An 18,141-nucleotide genomic window follows, 5' to 3' on the forward strand; every position below is an offset into this window, starting at 1 on the left:
ATACTGATGACTGATGTGGCCCAACAGGAAAATATAATGCCAGTCGCTGCGACTAACAAGGCGCTTAACGGGTTAAGAATACATTTTTTTTATTTTTTGCATTAAGATGATTTTCTCAATATGATATTTCTTTTTTCCTCATACAAGATCAGATTCAGAAAATATTAAATTAAAGTGTTGTCATCGAGGGTTTACAAGAGTAAAATGTTAGCGTACCAGCATCATTTGAGAAACTTGCGGCAAGCAATGAGGCATGGGATAAAAAAAAATAACAAAATTATATTTTTATAATTATGAAACAAATTAATTGAAAGACTTACATTCCTCAGGAAATTGAGGTGAGACTGGCCTCAATACTGGGATGGACCTACCATTCACCTGTAGGAAAAGAACAACATTTCAGAAAACAAATAATTTTGAAAACAAAGAAAGAGCGACCTAGGAACCCCCTCCAAAAACTATTTAATAAGTTTATTGTTTTTAAAAATATTCCTCATGCTGAGACTTCAATGGCAAATATTTGCCATATACTGTAAAGAATTTGTCCCCTAACACCATGATTATAGTAAAACTTTCCTTTATGGGGACTTTTCGTAACTAATTTAAGGAAATGGCATGCTTAATAGATTTAAATTAAAGAATTCTAAAGGATACAATTAGTTAATATAAAGCCCCCCCCCCCGCCAGCAGGTTGTATGGAATCACAATTGCAGTAAACTTTGCAATATTCTACGATGTTTTTGCGCAATGTATTCATGATTTTGTAGTCTTCTTTCTTTTGCATATAATACGGGCCTCGTCAATAAAATCGTTGCCACTGCTGCACGTTATTGGTGTTTTCGGATCGTTATTCCTTAAATTTTTAATTGAATCCAACAATGTGCTTTGATATATAAAGAATATATCATGTCAGTCTGGTTAGAAAAAAGTCCGGTTCTATGAGGTTATATTTATTACCAGAAGTACCATATTACTTGAATAAAAGAAATGTTAAATATTTGAAGTGTTATGTATTTGATACCTCTTTTTAATTGATATGTCTACTCTAAAACGTCATACAAACTCGATTTTAATGTGATAACGGCGTAAAATTATCATATAGCTTCATTGTATAAAATCATATAAATTATAAATACCAAGGAATAACAAATATTTTATCAAAAACATTTTTTTTAAATTTGCAACAATGTTTTCAAACATATTACGAAAATAAAGTTAGACAAAAATATTAATATTAAATTTTGATTTGAAAAATTAAATTTTAATTATTTGAAAAAAATTCACTGAGATTGTTATTATTTAACTGTCCTAGTGGAGTGTAACTATTGCTGTTGAGTTAACTATTCAAATGTTATATCATATGCAATACAATAAGAACGATACTCTAAAAATTCTACGTTTATTGACATTATGCAATGACGAAATGCGTATAGAATGAAATTCAAATCATTGGATTTTTAATATTGCAAACTTATTATAAAATGTTAAATAAGACTCGAAATATATTGAAAAAATCATTTTAAAATTGAATCTTTTCGACAAAAGAAGTCGACTTTTTTATATCCCAATCTTTCTGACAAAAAGAAGAAAATTTTTTGAAATCAAAGCGAGAAATTATTTCTAAAAGTAAACTTATGTTATTGTTGCTTATTCCCCTTGGATTGAACACCCATTCAAGGCACAACCTCTTTCTACAGGGGCTCCTTCACACACCTCATAGATAGAAACACAGGGTAGAGAACAACCATGCCCGAACTTGGACTCGAACCAGGGACGCCCAGATCACGGGGAAGACGCTCTACCCCTAGTTCAGGACGCAGGCAACTTATTCTTGCCGTACGTAAGGATAATATTTGAAACATAACAAGCATCTTCTTGTATTCACTGAAATCTGAAATATCGATATTCATCAAAATATCGAGATTGAAATTTTATTACGATCATATTTTTAATGCATTATTATTATTATTAAAAGAAAGATGCCCGATGATACAAAAAGAGGCAAGAACTTAGTAATGAAAACATTTTTTTTTCTATTGAAATTTTTTTTTAATGGCTTGGAATGGGTGGCAAAATTCTTCACACGATTACTGGTAAGACTAAATGAGCATGATTTCTCTCAAACTTTCTTGTATTCTCACAGCAATAAAAGTGTTCCCGTTCTCCATTTTTTTTTTAATTGTGGATCTTGGGTAAGGCCACAAATATCTTGTATGGCATAATATGAAATAATAACCTTTGGCGTGAATTTAGCACTTTCACTAAATATATAATATTTGGCTGTTAATCCATGACATGTGGCAAATACATAAATACCAGAATTCGGACTTGGACTATTTTTTTTATTGAAATCAGAAATTAAATACAAATAATATATATATATAAAAAATTTAAGTCAATTCCTACTTAGATCAACAAAATTCAGTTACGTTCAGATCAATTCAGTTACGTTTTATTAAATAACTACAATTAATATATATATGTATATACATACGACAGAATTACAATATCAAGTGGAAAATTTTTTTAAATTTAATTCCTACTTATTTTCTTATGTTATTTATATATATTTTATATTATTTATGATCAGGTGTCGCGTCAGTCATCTCAGAGGTTGGCGACTATTTGGTGACATGGAGACGGATTTGGCGACGCAATAAACCAGACCCAAAATACCAGACAAATTTAATCAATTAATATTTGAAAGAAAAAAAACTGTATTAACATCCATTGTCATCCACTACAAGTTTTAAAAAAATGCATTTGAACTTGAGTGGATGAATAAAAAATATTTTATGAACGGTTGAAAAATAAATATATAGGGAGAGAGTGGAATAATAGTGGAAACTGAAAAATACGATTGCGGCCACAAGACTACACAACAAATTTTATTTATTTAAATCATTGAGATTTTGAGTTATGGCGCTTGCATGCCTATGAAGATTCAAACCAACAGATTGTCAATTCCTTGTTAAATTTCACTCCACATTTTATAAGAGTTTAAAATTTAGTGCAGAGATTTAGCATCTACAATTTATCTAACTTATTTCACTTTGTAATTATCGTGTATATTCGGCCCTCTGAACAAATAGATTTCTGAATGAATTTCGTTACAAATTTAATAGAAATGCAAGGAGTAGAGACCATATACCACATTTCGCCTATCTAGCTTAAAGCTTTTTTTTTTAATCATAGTGTTCACGGACAGTTGCAGAGGTAATAATTTCGAAGATGCACTTTTTGGTGGTCACTCATGGAGGTCTGAGACTCGAAATCCATCAAAATCTCGAATTCGAAGTTTTTGTCGTACTTTCTCTTTGTATGCTTCGTACATAAAAAAATAGAATTACTTTTGGTGCAGAGTACAGATGCATTTTTAATGTAATGGAAATTGGCTAAACTGAAACTTAGGACCACTAGGCAAACTCGATTGATCCAAAAAATACGCATCAAAAGAATTTCGTTTTAAAAATGAATACTGCAGGATGACAGGATGGTTTTAAAACTAACAATGATTATAAGGACATCAGTATTCCAACAGTTAAGAAAAAAATAAATACATTTTAATACAGAATCGAATCTGAAGGAAACAGTATAAATCCAAATTCCATTTTTCTTCATATTTAAAAAAATAATGTAGATACAAATAGTAAGTATAAGAGCAGCACTATTCAAACCACCTTCACTGATTCCAGGCACATTTTTGACAGACATGTTCCTTGGCATGAGTTACTAAGATGCTTACTTTACTATTTCTTAATTGAAATACAGAACAGAGTTAGGTGTGAATCACAAGTGATTCAAACAGTGAATAAAACAAGATATAATTTATAATACATAGGCATGCTCTAATCGCATATAATTCTTTTTCACCCAAATATGAAGGTTGCGGCTCGCAACATGTTAAATTTGAAAGAATATAGAAGAACAAGGCCTCTTCAAACTTCATCTCGATTTCAGACTTTCGGCCGGGTTATTTTCTTCACCCGCATTCAGTTACATTTGAAAAGTTGAATCATTTTAAAATTATAATTTCAACAAGTCATTCCAGTAAATGTTTATCATGTATACTTATAAATAAAGCTCAATGTGTGTGTGTGTGTGTTGGCGCTCTACAGGCCAGGTCATTTGACCTACAGCTACCAAACTTGGTCATGTATACCTTAGAGGTCGGTAATGTGCACCTTTTTTTCAATTTTTAATTAGAATTTTAATAATTAATTAAAAACTAACTTTCCCGCCAAAAAAATCTTCCATTTTCCCCACCGCCAAATGAGTAAGGCTTCAGTTTTTTTTTTTTCTTTCCCAACAGTAATGAGGCTAGGGTTAACATTTTTCGGCCGATTATTTCAAACGATTTGTTTATTCTCTTAATGTTTTATGCATTTAAAGTTAAACATTGTTAATTAATCCATGTTTCAAATTCATTCTGAAGTACTTTTGAATTAAAATAACACGGAATAAAGAAAATTAAAAATATCTTATCTGCATAGCGTTACCCCAACTGGAGTAGAAAAATTCACGCATTTGCGTTACCGTAACTGGCGTTGAAAATTCACGCATGCGCATTGTGCTCTGATTGTTGACAGGACAACCATTATCAACGGATGATTTAAATTATTTTTAGGTTAGTTGCATGCTTTTGTAATTAAATTGTATTTATGTTAGTTATATATTTTTTGTATGTGCTTATAGTTTTAAGTACATCGTTTTTTAAGTAGTTTTTTTAAACCTGTTTTCGACCGATTATTTTAAACGATTCATTTTATTTTCTTAGTGTTTGATGCATTTAAAATTAAACATTGTTAATTAATCGATCTGGTCATGATGAATCTGAGAAAATTTTGTTGAGAAATTCTTGAGATATTACATAAATTAAGAAAGATATTCTTTAGTGTCCATAAAGTTTAAACGCTCAGTGACACTGTTATCAGTAATCATATTATTAAAAAATGCATTGTTTCAGTAAAAAATATTATTATATTAATTGCAGATTAATTCTTTCCACTTTAATTTAAAGCATAAATTCTACGGGAGCTAACAGAAAATTAGAGAGATGCATATTACGTTATGACTGAAGGCTTTTATAACATTATGAGTGAATTATATGACTATCAAAATTTGAAGTTTCAAAATATTTTGATGAAGAATCTATTAAAGTAAGAATTGAGTAAAATATTTAATTATTAAAATTTAAACGAACATTAAGATTGGCGAACCAGCTGGTCGCCAAAGGCGGCTAGTATTGAATATAGCAAGCCTCAAAATATATTGCCAATTCACTTGTATCGTATTTTAAAAGTTGTTTTTTTTTTCCCGCATAAGAAAATTTTTTTATGGAATACTTTAGTAAAGTTAAAAAAATAAGAACTTGTTTTATGGACAATCACGTCATTTGTGGCGAAAACATTTCAAATATATAGTTAGCTTTATTTTTATACTTAATTTAGGACTAACCAAAAAGGATTGCAATTGTAACGGTAGATTTGTTTACGATATTTTATCATGTGTAAAACGCTAAATATATCAAATTTTCAGACGATACAACAATTTTAATTTTATGTTAATAGACCCAGAGAAAAAAAAATAGATTTATCGACAATACAAATTAAAATCATTCAAAATAGTCAAACCTCATTTTATTATGAAATTTTTTAGCAGTTTTAAGTTAGCATTTTTTTCTCAGTTTGAAAAGTTGTTGTCGTTACTATAAGATATTTATGAAGAATACAAAAATAGAATCAAAATTTTTGAATGAGCTCGTACCTCCTTCAGCCGTTCATTTTCGGCCTTCAACCGTTCATTTTCGGCCTGCAGCCGATCCTTTTCGGCGCAAGCCTCGTCGACACATTTCCTCCCCTCCTCAAAAATGGCACGGATCTGGTCCATAAACTGTATAAATAGAAGAAATAATAGTGTTTATTTAGAATTTTTTATTTTTTCTTGAGCACATTTAAGTGATGCATATCGTTTGTTAATTAAAATCATTAAAGTCTTTTTCTTCATTTTAGTTCTTAAAACTACAGTTCTTATAATTTTCATTGTACAAATACTTTTATACATTTTTAATAAATATAGATTCGTTATTGCTGTTTCTGGGTAAACAACAAATCATGAGCATGCTCAAGACAATACTTTCATACAAAAATCACCTCTGTCTTACACGAATTGCGGTGCAAAACCCTTATCCAATGAGTTGGGCAAGTGCATGACATTTTTTTTAGGTTCTCCAGTGTCCCTGAAGTTGTTTGCCGGACTACAATTTACACAAGCTTAAGTCTAAAAACTAATTCATTTAGAAGATAAATCTTTTTCCAATTTTTATTAGGTATCCGATACTTCGTGTGGTCTCACTGCGAATTAGACCAGACAATTTTGGCACCCCCACCTGTGAATCTTGCCAGCGCAAGTAGTTAAAATTATTTGCATTTAGTATTTCTGGCAAACCAGCAGGTCACCAAATAAACTGATAAAGAGACAGAGAATAATAAAGATAGAGAGAGAGAGGAAGAGACAGAAGTTAACATCACAGCAAACAGAAATATTGTAAAAAAATTGAATTATCTTATTTCATATATTTTTAATATTTTATGAATTCAATGAATTTTCTTACTTAAGACATCATTTCTTTATAATAGTGTTTTCAGATCATGTTTTCATTTTATTTTAACGCTCATATTTATTATAAATATTTTTTTTCTTCTTTACTTTATGAACACTTATAAAAACATGTTTTAAGAAATATTTTCAGCATCCGAGTTTGTTTTTTTTTATGTATTTCCCAGTTCATTTCTTCGATTATTATTAATATTGTAATCATTTCTCCCCTATCCAATTCATAACCACTACTTTACGGAATAAATATTAACAATGTTATAATTAAGTACTAAAGATTAAAATATTATTCCTCAGAAATGCACAATTATATGACATTCCAGAATACCAAAACTTCAAAAGGAGGTTCTGTTAAAAAGTATGTTACAAAAAAAAGTACTTACTTCTTCGAGATCGCCCCAGGTAGCTGAAAAGGAGAAAAAAAAAATCGATTAGAAAAAATGGTTATGAATTCATTTTCAGTGCACGTGAATTACTTATTTCGAATTCTGGCCATTGATAACAAAGAGGCACATTACTTCCCACACGCTTCCACTTTGATGGGGCAAAAATAATTTTCATTTCATTCGTTGCTCATTCAAAGTTGTTTCTGCAACACTCCGTCCATTCAAAATCGAATGCGAGTGTTTGAAGAATCCAAGACTCGTTTATAAAAATTGTACATGCCAAGGGGCGACACGTAATGAGTACTAAAATTTTATTTTATTTTATTTTTATTTTTTTGTTGTTGAGCCTTAATCTTTGACGTACAAGGTGCATTTTTTAATTACAATTCTTTTTGTCGCTTTTGAACCGTACTATTTCCTTTTGTCTCGAAAAGAATAAGGATAGTTTAGTTTTGTGGAATATCCACCCGATTCCACTCATAATCTGGCTTCTTAAATAGTTAAAAACCAATGTACATTTCCATCGTTTGCGCAAGCACAAAACAGAGAATAGATAGTATCCGAAACATTACTGGGAGAAAAAAAAAGCAGATACATTTGACTTTCACTTAATTATATTAGAAGTATCCACCCTGTGATATGCGGTATATCAGCTACGGCAGGTGAATTATATCAGGAAACACGATATACGCGATTAAAATAGGAAATATGAAATAATTTTACTTTTAAAATTCATATGAAGCATGAATAGAGTACAGGCATAAACACAGCAGCGAAAGAGTACAAAGAATGAAGTGCAATAGATTTTAAAATTTTCCACGAATTCAAAATTTTGGAAAAGGATATATTCGCTTTATGCGTATATTAATATGCAATAACGCTGCAAGCTTGACGCAGCTCCATATACAAGATTGTATTTGTCCACAATTAAATTGAATGCTCGTCAACTCAGATTGATGAAAAAAAAAATATTTCAAAAGCCGTTTTCATTTATTTCTGCGTGGATCTGATACTATAAACAATCGGTAATAGTCTCTGCAAAACAATTTTCGCATATTCACTCATAAAACCGTTATCCTAGAGAATGCCTTGTATGACAAGGGCGTGCAAAAGATACGAAATATTTATTTTTGGCGTGAATTTAGCATTTGTACTGAAACTATCATATCATCCTTGGAGAGTTTTTTTGGCGATTCATCCCAGGTATGTGGTTAATATTATCCAAAAAATGAATTTGTATGTTACACTTTTTTCCAATCAACTGGAACAAAAAGTTGACACAAAGTTACATTTGTAGTCGTAAAATGACATAGCAATTTGAATTTTTTAAGTCGTTGCGGTTTTGAATGATCGCGCTTGCATGTCGCTAAAAGTAGAGACCGACATTGTTGCATTTGGCTCAAATTTTGACATTATAGATGTTAAATCTTTTCACCGAATTTTATCCATCTAGCTCTGTTCGTTTTGTAATTATTGTTTTAACTTATATTCAAACAATCGGACAAACAAGACTTCTGAATAAGTTTGCTTATAATCTGATCGAAATACAAAACTAATATCGAGACCGTATACCAAATTTCATAGGTCTAACTCGAAGTGGTCACAGACAATAACAATGAAGTGTAATACACTTGTGGATAAGTAGATATCCTGTTAGAGTAGTTTTGACAATCTTCCTTGCAATGAAACTCCTTTCATTTGCTTTGAATTTCCTGAATAATCACTCAAATATTGCAACCATTAAAAATAAAGGTAAGCAAACTTACGGTTTTCTGGGAGAGCTCGAAGGGGTAACGATGATGTGGAAGAGTTCTGGAAGAGATCGAAAAAAATATATAAAATTCAATTTGCATCATTAAAATTATTAGTTAACTATAGGATGAATCAAATCTTAAAAACAAAAATGTAAGATAAGGGTTTAGTCAACATCGAAATATATATGCTACACATCATAACTGGAATTCAATTTTCGGCTTTATGTATACTTGAACGCTATATCCCTAATCTGAGGTATTTGGTTCCGAATTCGAATATTTCACACTTTTTTTGAATGTGCACCTTATATACAGTATAACTTCTGGTCTCTTTAACTTAACGAGGGATTCACATAACAAACAAAATAAAAGTGCAAAAAAAGTCTTACTTAAAGAGCGATGCTTCATCTAATAGTGGCTAGAGGAACTGTGGAGTCACATATGAGAACTGTGACGTCACATGTTGAGCGCTAATTTGAAGACAACCCTTATATCTACATGGGAAAAGCTTTGACCGTATCGCTTTGTTGACAGATTCCGAGGCAAATGCCGAGGAGCTTCAACGCCTTTAGTAACGAACGATGGCATAGTCATATCACTGACTCTCTGACACGCTCAAAGGCACATCGATAAATAATGCTGAATGGCCGGACCGCTGCAACAGCAACACTGGCGGGAACTGTGGTTGAATCCTAAGGGCCATCACCGGCCACGGTATAAGGAAGTACATCCCGTCATCGTTGGGAGGAGCCAGACCCGAACCTTTTCGTGTATCCTCCAGGGTGGCGTGAACCAGCTACCATGCCAGAAGTGTCTCATCCTCATTTTGAGGTGCTCCCCCCCAGGGGGAAACGGACAACGGTATGTTGTTCTTTCGCGAAATTTGCAAAAAATGCCAAAGACGACCTATCGTTATGTTAACGAGGGTACTTTTCAAAAAATATTCAAATAAACTTGCATTCATTTATTCTTCCGTTATTTCGTAATATGTTTCCTTTTAAATTTTGCAAAAATTTTTATTCTGGTTTTTTTTAAGAGCGTTTTCCGAAATCCTAGTAAATTCGTGAAATTAGGCCGACATTCCTCGCATAAATATGATACTTTCGTTCTGCACTAAAAGGGTTAATCGATGAGATTGTGTCTCTAGCCAAGTTTCGGTCGAGATTCTGGTTTATTGGTGGAGAGTAGGGCATCGATGACCAGCGTCAATGTAGAGCTAGAACTATGAATCAACTTATGGAGCTGAATTCCGTCTCATCAAAAAGTTGTGGTTAAGATTTGATCAGAAGGGGAGGCAATGGCCATAGTAGAGCGACAAACGTCGAGTAAAACGAGAGAAATGCTGAAAGCAGGGAAAATTATTGCATCGTATGTTAAGAAGCATGACTCAGATTAGAAAGTAGAAATGCGTGCTGTGAACTCATTTATCGACATTGCTGTATTTTGAAGCCTAACCAAGGACAAATGTCTCGATAATTCTCTTGTAAAAAAAATCGTTATCTTTATCTTATACTTATAATAAAGCTCAGTGTGTGTGTGTGGCGCGCGCGCGTTGGTGTTCTACAGGCCAGACCGCTTGACCTACAGGTACCAGATTTGCAGGTCAAGAATGTGCTTCTTTGTGCAATTTTTGAATTTTTAATTAGAATTTTATTTAAAAAATTAAGCGAAATTTTGGTGTTTTTTCGCCTATAGTTTCGAAAATATTATCGCACATAAATGACTTATATCAAATTAAAGTTTACAAAATTATCTTTTTAATGATATCTCTGTTTTTACCTATAATTTTTCTATTTTTAATGAATTTAAAAAAAATATTTTAGCTATATTTTTCCACAATTTCGCTCAAGTTAAAAATAAAATTTAATCTGCTCGAGCACAGTAATATTTTACGAATAAAATTTTTAAATCAATAAATATTTTAATGAAATACGAATTTTAAAATTTTATGGATATCCCCTATTTTGTGAGCCCTGTTCAATAAGATATTCTTGTGACACTGATACTTTAATTAACAAAAACTCCACTCTAATGCAATTAAAACTGAGTTATGAAAATTTGAATTCCTATATTCCATTTCTATAAACGCATTATTTAAACCCTCTCCATCCACCGTCTGGAAGAAAACTGCCAATCAGCGCTTGGACTAATTGTCTAAAATAATAAAACTATTGATTGTTTTAAATTAATGATTACTGAAAGCTTTATAGCTCGGTTGCGATTGATCGCAAAAGATTGAAACATCAGATAGTCAAGATAATTTTACTGAATGATTTATAGGATTGAAGGACTGTATAAAATTTCAACTTCATAATTGTTTTCAGAAATACATTTATTGATTGAAATAAAATAAAATATTTGCTGCATTTAAATTTTTTTGAGGTAAAACTGACTTTTATGATGAATCAGAGAAATTTTTATTGAATAATTCTTTGAGATATTGCATAAATATTAAAAACGTCATATTCTGTGGTACATGCAAGATTACAATGCTGAAGGATTCCACTTAAGTATAGCCATTTTAAAAAATATACATGCTTGTTTCAGCAAAAAAAGTTCTTTCATTTATTGAAGTATTTTCTCCTCCATTTCAAATTCAATTTTAAATCTTATGGTAGATGGCAGAAAATTAGAGAAATATATAGTACAATCAACAAAACGTCGGAAAGCTCCTATAATAATATTAATTGTGACTATCGAAATATTAAGCTTAAAAATATTCTGCTGAAAAAAGCTATTAAGGTACCAAGGTACATAAATAATTAATTGAAAACGCTAAAGAGCACTTATTTGGCGAACAAGCTGGTCGTCAAAGACGGCTAGAAAATGATAAATTACATTATAAATTTGCTTCATAATTTCTTTTTTCGGAATGGTCCTATTTTACATGCATTTCTACTGGAAAATAATTTCGCTATACGAGTGTTTCGCAAGATATAAAAAATAATTTGGAATCGATGCATTCATTTTGATTCTACCGATCCATTTTCATTTAGAAGTGTACATGTTCGTAAGGTAACCTATCATGTTTTATCGGTATTTTCAAAAGGCATGATGCGCTGCTCTTTAAGTGGGAGCCAAAATTTTATTCGCAGCATAAATTGATTCTTTTCAATGATGAACCCCGACTTCCAGAAGGCAATGAGTGAGCAAACTTCCATCATGATCGTCAGAGAAAGACACTTTAACATTGATATTTATGGAAAGCACCTGTTGAGTTCCCAAATTGAAAATTGAAATGACCTCAGAACCCACTTGTGTACTGAACAGTTTAATAGAAATTACGTGGGACTAAATGGTAAAAAAAGAAAAGTGTTTCCTTCTGAATACCAACTAAACTTCCGATTATTCACTTAATTCCTAAATTGGAACATTTAGATCGGAACGCCGCTCCGAGCTTTATCAGATCTTCGATGGCACTAAATATATTACACATAGCAATACGCACCTCCTCTTCAACTCTTCCATGGGAAGGACCCTGCTCCGGCCTGAGGTGCTGCTGCTCCTCTTCATCCCTTCCCCTTCTACGCCCTAGGATGCAACAGGAGAGAAGGGGAAAAAAAGATTAATATCTGAACAACTTTTGAATTAAAATGCTTTCATAAGACATTTTTATATTTAAGTATTTGTGAAACTTGGATTTTATTGAGAAGATATTCTATTCAATCTGATAAACGCGTTCCATCTTATCCTTGAAACTAATCGCTGTGAATCTAATACCTTGCGACTCTTTAACCGACTCAAGTCATCTAACCTTGTGTTTTGAAATGTATGGACGGATTTAAAGCATAGTGAGTATGCATTTAAATATTAGATCAGTTAATTTTCGGTGATTTAAATAATTGCAACCATATTTATTTTCATATTTTTGAATTCTTATGATGTGGATTTTATTTATTTGATGTGGATTTATTTTATTCTTGCAGTAGCTAATAGTAGCATTTCAATTACTCGAATCCGGAAATCCAGTTATAGGAAAAAAAATCAATCAGCAGATGAATCTAAAACCCTTTCAATTTATGATTTCTAAATAAATCTAAACTTTTATTTAAAAAAATTTTCAGTGGCTCAACTAAACAGATTTCGCCTCTTTTTTCCGCTCTAGAGTTTGAGACGCTTTCAATAAAGGTTGCAAAGAACATCACACTAAAATATTTGAAGTTTCAGCGCCGTCTCAATAACTGTTTTGCTTTAATGAAGAAAAGAATTGATTACAAAGAAAGATGGAAGGATAACTCACCATCTGTTGAAGGGGGTGTGGATGGACGCGTGGATGTCGAGTGATAGATGCATGGCACCTAGATGAGAAAAAAATGAGTAAATTTTAAAAATCAACAAGAAAAATAAAAATGCACGAATATTCAATTTTATTTCTGGTGCATGATTACTGAAGAAACCAATAGTTAAACGAAAGAGAAGTTAAGCAGGTTATTTTAAAGAGTAATATTATAGGAAGAGTTAAAATCTATTGTAGCATTAAAAAATTGCCATTTTTTCCCCCTTTTTTGTAGATTTGTTATAAGAATACCCATTACGTTGATTCTCAAAAATCGCCTGCAGAAAAATTTTTCAATAGTTTCTCTCGTTATTTTTTCTATAGCACAAAAATGTCCTTCATTCAAAAGTATACATATTATACATTACACATTTTATATTATATATTTATATACATAATTATACATTGAACATTAGATTTAAAGTCAATGATCAAGGACATTAAGATGAGAAGGAAAATCAATCATGCTCATAAATGGATGCCCAACAAAAAAAAAAAAAAAAGGAAATAATGCAGAAAAAAAATTGTATTCCCTTATAAAGTTTTATTAAAGATAAGAACTCAGAAGATTATTTTTAATATTATAGGTGAATTAGACGAATTATTGTCTCAAATCTAAAAACTTTTTTTCCTAAAAATGTTTTTAATGTGGCATCTCGTAGGAGTTAAAGGTCCTGTGTACTGACTCGATTAAGAACAAACTTGTGAAACATCGTTGGAAAGATTCAATTATTACATTTATTTTTACCTTCAGCTTATTCATTTCAACTTTTATGAAATAAGTGATGAAAATGGTTCTTTGGTCCGCATCGCTTTTGCTGTTGTAAACAAGACTTATATAGGGATCATAGCATTTGAGTAATGTAATGCAATGTAATGACTGATTGAGGCGGTGATATTAAATTTTTTATCAATCACGTAAGGGATTTTCCAAAATCCCTTAATTGCAGGGAGGGAAAATCTATTTTAAATGTTTTGACGAAAACCAGTTCTTTGCAAAATATTTTTATATGTTATATTTACATGTTTACAATATGTTTTATTTACAAACTTATTATTCATCAAATTACTGGAAGTAATTTACTAAACTATTATAGCAAAAGCAGTGATTGTAAATACATTCCTGGGCATATATCCCGTTTTTATGCATATAAATATCCTGTCTTTTCCTTCCCTTGGAGAGCTCCTTTCAGCACTTTTCTTGTGGGCAATAAGTAGACTTCCGTACGACATTCAAGTGCAACCACTGACGCTACAAAAGCTTGATATCTATGTTCCATTTTCCAGATATCTTGGTGAAATATTTTCTCCCTATTCTTTACTGCACCAAGCAAATAACAAATTTTTTTAGAAAAGTTGTCCAAATGGGACTTTTAAGAAATGCCTTTTTAAATTCATCGAACTGCTCTTTAAATTTTATTTACATGTTTTCCCATGGCCATTTTAAAGTTGAAACACTTAAAGTTCCTGAGGATTTTTTTTTACTTCTAAATTTTTCTCTGGACTTATTTTTTAATTCATTTTCATTTTACTTTTAAACACTTCACCTTTTAAACCCTTTCGAATATCTGAACTGATGAAATGACTTTCTTTTTATATTACTTCCGAAAGTCTTGGAAGCTTGTTGCCAAAGTACATTAAAAATTTGAAGCACTCTATTTTGATAGTCTTAGAAAAATGTTTCATGAAGCCAAATTGGATGTGAAGCGGTGGCAAAAAAACTCTACTGATATCAAAAAAACTTTCCTCTTCTACATTTTTGTTTCGAGATTTTCATGCTTTCGTGTCCTGCCACATCTTTGATGTACATTATTCCGATTGTTTCTTTCACACAAGAAGCACGGTCTCCTGTAGTATCCTGCTTGTTGTACAAGAATTGCGGAAAGCACTTTTAGATCATCACATATCGTTCTATCCACTAAGATTTGAATTTAGTGAGAATCAAAGGCTAAATTTGCTTAATATTCTTTCAGGCACACAGAATATTTTCACAGCCATGAAGTATATTTCAGGCAATTGTGTAGAATTTCTTTGAAGCTACTTTCTGCCGATTTAAAGAAAGCTTCCACACATTCACTTTATAATGAATATTATTCATCTCCAATAATCCAATCCAACTTCATCTCCAACAATAACAGTAAAACAAATCATGTCATTATTTTGGGGGAAATTAAATAGAAATATTGAAAAAAATAGTTGTAGAGATTTTGGAAAAACAATTTATTTCTGAATCATGAAAAAACTGTACAAGGAACCAACGAATAAGAACCGTTGTGAAGTATAAGGTATCCAAACGTATTTTGGATATATTGCTGGACTGTTCCCGATACACTCCAATTTTCGCAATGAATGATTTATGACAGTAAATGATCACTTTTTAGTGGATAATGCATTAAGGTAATGAAAATAAAAAAACAATCAATTCGTGAAAAAATGGTATATGATGGAATTTTATTTTTCCTGAAATTGGTATCCAAAAATCTATTCGAATCTACTATTCGTTTCGAAACGCTGTTTTTCGATGCAAGTGTGCGCTGTTAAAATTTTCATATATATGAAATATTGACTGATCATAACGACCCATTTTCAGATGGAAATAGTTTTGAAAATTGTGATCGCTTGAAAGTTGGGAGGCGAGATCGCTTTCATAAAACCACCTCAATATACATAATAGTTGTTTCTCCAAGATATTGTAATACTTAATTGCTGTTATACTAAGGTATGCAATTTATTCTTTTACCTAAGTAGAAAGAAACTGCCTTCGCCTTCCAACATTACTATTCTCATGTTGTATTAATAATTGAATTTTATTGCTAATGCTATTTTCATAGACATAAATCAAATTAAAAATAAAATTGTTTATGTTTATATCGAGTGTATAAATATGATTAAGGCATTTTTTAATAGATGGCATTAGAAACATTATTAAACAACAAATAAAGAGTGAAAATTTAAAAAGTTTGACAACCTTTAAAAATGAGTGTGTAACTTTTGATTAACATTTAAAAAATACATATTCTTAGCTTAGAAAACATATCTATTGTGTCTAACAAATAGCACGACAGAAATTATATTTTTGAGTAACTATGCTTAATAATAATAATATTGTGAGATGCAAATTTGGATAAATTACTTGATGAAACCATCAATAGTGAAGGGTACTAGTAAAATCGATCCGCTTGAAGCCTTGAAGGAGAAACGCTTCGAATATGGTAAAACACAAGGTTGTATCCAACACAATGTTCGTTCACATGTTGCTAGATCATTGAAATTTCTTTCAATTTCTTTGGAATAACTTCGCTGAGTTGCGTTGCCATACCTGCTGTATTTGAAAGTTGTTCTGCCTTCAGAATACTGTTTCTTTTCGTTCTGGAGTGAGGTTCAGTTCCCATGAAGATATCAAGAACTGACTACGTAACACGCTTGCATTTAAACAACCACTTTTTCTTAGCGGAATTCTTTGTTGCTCGAAAAATAAACGCATTATGGTTTGAGGGAGATATTTTGAAGAAATTGATCTTTAAATTTTTTAACTAAGTCTTTTTAAACTGAAAAAAAAAAAGACGGATTATCATATTGATACATTCTAATAGTAAAACGATGAAAGTTGCATCCAACCATTTTTCCGTATCAGTCGTTTTGCAATTTTCTTTTGGACAAAAAGTAAAATCAGTGACGATAACATGATTACTCCTCTTTGTTATCATTCAATGGCCAAGTTATATTTATTCGTACGAACAAAGTAACAGAACGCAATTTTGGTAAAGTGTATAAAACTGCTAGAAACGATGCAGTACATTCATATTCAGATCTTCAAGAAGAAACAAGAGAATTTCAATAATTACTGTATGTTCCAAATGAGCGGATATGTAAGTGCTTTTGAAAAATTTGCTTTCGATTTAAATTAGTTTTTGTTTGTTTGTGTGTGTGTGCGTTATTTTAATAAAATTTTTAGTGTATTGTCTCGTATTCTAAATTAATATGTTATCTATCAGCATACATTAAAAATTAAGAAAAAGGAATTGATAATACTTGGAATAAAAAGCTCAAATTCCTCGAATATTCCATAATATAACCACCAATATTCTTTTGAGAAAAGAAGTAGTGATAGATCATTTTAAAGAAATCATCTATTGCTTTTTTAAAATCAGGACAAGAGATGACCCAATAGATTTCTATGGTCCCTCCGATTGTCTAACAAATTTTCTAGCTGATGATCATTTTTAGTTCTGGTAACCTGCAATGTATATGTTAATTCTACAAATGAATGATGGTTCAATATGCACAACCTATCCCAGATTTTGTTTTTTTAGTTTAGTTAACGTCTCATTTTAAAGTTACAGTAGTGCTATTTTGGGGCGGACCTCGTTATTTTGAACCGCGGTCAGATGACGAGGACGGCACCTGAGCTGACACCCCTTTCCCAAACTTCCACACCCCGCCAGCTGGAGGACGTTTAGCCTCGACGTACATAACGTGCACCAGACCCGCTTACACGACGGTTCTTTGGTGGAATCGGGTCTTGAATCAGAAACCCTCCGGTTCTTAAGTCGAGACCTTAACCACCAGGTCACCGGGGCTTTCAACCTATCCATCCCAGAATGTTTCCCTCAAGCAGATTTAAAAGGATCCTCTATGCAAGGCTAAAGGAAGCTAAGGTGAAAGATAATTCTTTCCTGCTGCGTGGCAGAAGAGATCAGTCAAAGTAGCGCTCAAAGTTCAAAATGAGCCGATTGCTTCAAATACACTTAATTTTCAGAGTTGTGCTCGAACATCATGGAAGATATTCGAAAACGCTTTAAAATATTAATGAAAAACTATTTAGCTCGTAAAAATCAGTACGTTTCTGCGAATCGGAATATTTTTTTCAATCGATTAAGAGTGATATCCCATCGCTTTCATACGATAACGGGTTGGACGTCAGCAATGATTGCTACCAAAATTCTTCGGAACTAAATCTGACCAGGGGAAATACAGCAACAAATATGATTTCGAAGGTGTTGAAAGGTGGTGAGGTTACGATTTCTAAGGTGTTGATTAAATAATAAAAATAAGATATTCTAACGAATTATTTGACAATACAAAACTGACCATATTTGTATTCAGTGCT

Source organism: Argiope bruennichi, chromosome 1, assembly GCF_947563725.1.
Source record: "Argiope bruennichi chromosome 1, qqArgBrue1.1, whole genome shotgun sequence".
Taxonomy (NCBI): domain Eukaryota; kingdom Metazoa; phylum Arthropoda; class Arachnida; order Araneae; family Araneidae; genus Argiope; species Argiope bruennichi.